Here is a 1284-nt window from a genome sequence, read left to right as displayed (position 1 = left end):
GGTAGAATTCCCCTGGGAAGCCATCTGGGCCTGGGCTTTTATTCGTTGGGAGATTTTTGATAACGGATTCGATTTCTTCACTGGTTATTGAGAGAGAGAGAGACAGCGTGAGCAGGGGAGGGTCAGAGAGAGAAGGAGACACAGAATCTGAAGCAGGCTTCAGGCTCTGAGCTGTGAGCACAGAGCCTGACGTGGGGCTTGAACCCACGAACCGTGAGATCATGACCTGAGCTGAAGCCAGCTGCTTAAGTGACTGAGCCACCCAGGCGCCCCCATTCAAATCCACCTTGAGAGGAACAGAAAGGCTAAGGACGCTAAATTCTGACGGATTCTCATAGAGAATCACTGGTTGGCTCGATATTATAAGATCAAATGAGTCCTCCCCCTCCCCCCATCCCCATTTGGAAACACGAGTCATCCGCAGCCTCTGCCCTGGTTGCATAAATGTGTCCATGTGTTCAAGCAATAAAATCATTGTCTAACTAGAAAAAGAAAGTAGCTGAGGTAAAGTCAGGTGTATGGTCCTGTAAAGCCTACTATGTGAGGCCATAAAAATATATACTGTGGCGCCGTCTACCCACCCCGTCTCCTTAAGAGCTGCCTGTAACCACCACAGCTGTGGAGAGAAATAATTCCAGTTTCTTGTTTTTGTTTACAAAATCTTAAAAGTGACAGTAAATATCCATCTTAGCACCTTTGGCATTTCTGTCCAAACAGACTTTGACAGAGAAAGTGGGACTGTAGCCCTTCTCATTTTCTTTCTTTCAGTGAGATTCATCTTTCATTTCGTCTGTAACATGCGGTGTTTCTGCTTCAGCTGCAGTGAGGATTTCTTCATTCCTCCCTTCACGTACGCAGAGAGCTTTACAAGTTCCTGTGGTGGGAAGGGTTGCCTTGTCATCAAACTCACTGTTAAGGTCCGAGCCCAGAGCCTACCCCTTCCTCTCCTGACTTGGCTCCTGTGTGGCACTGCCGCCTGTGTCTCCCCTGGGCTCCGCACACCGTTATCTGGGGTTTGGTACATTTTACTCTGTTGTCAGGCCCGTTTGGTTGATGCTGGGAGCCTGCCTTTAACCTCAGGCAGCCGGGCTTAGTCACAGTTTTTCTGTATTTTTGGCCAACTTCTGTTAATTTGTGACCCAAACTGGCTAGGTCTCCTAGCTGAGGATTCTTTGGAGTCATTCTTCATCTTTGTTATGCCTTCTCTTTGATCTGTCTCCCTCTGGATTTCTTTATTTAGCTCATTGACTTTCTTTTCTTGCTTCTTTCTTTGTTGAGGTGGAA

The sequence above is a fragment of the Suricata suricatta genome, chromosome 7, assembly GCF_006229205.1.
Source record: "Suricata suricatta isolate VVHF042 chromosome 7, meerkat_22Aug2017_6uvM2_HiC, whole genome shotgun sequence".
NCBI lineage: Eukaryota > Metazoa > Chordata > Mammalia > Carnivora > Herpestidae > Suricata > Suricata suricatta.
Note: the sequence above shows the minus strand (reverse complement) of the source record.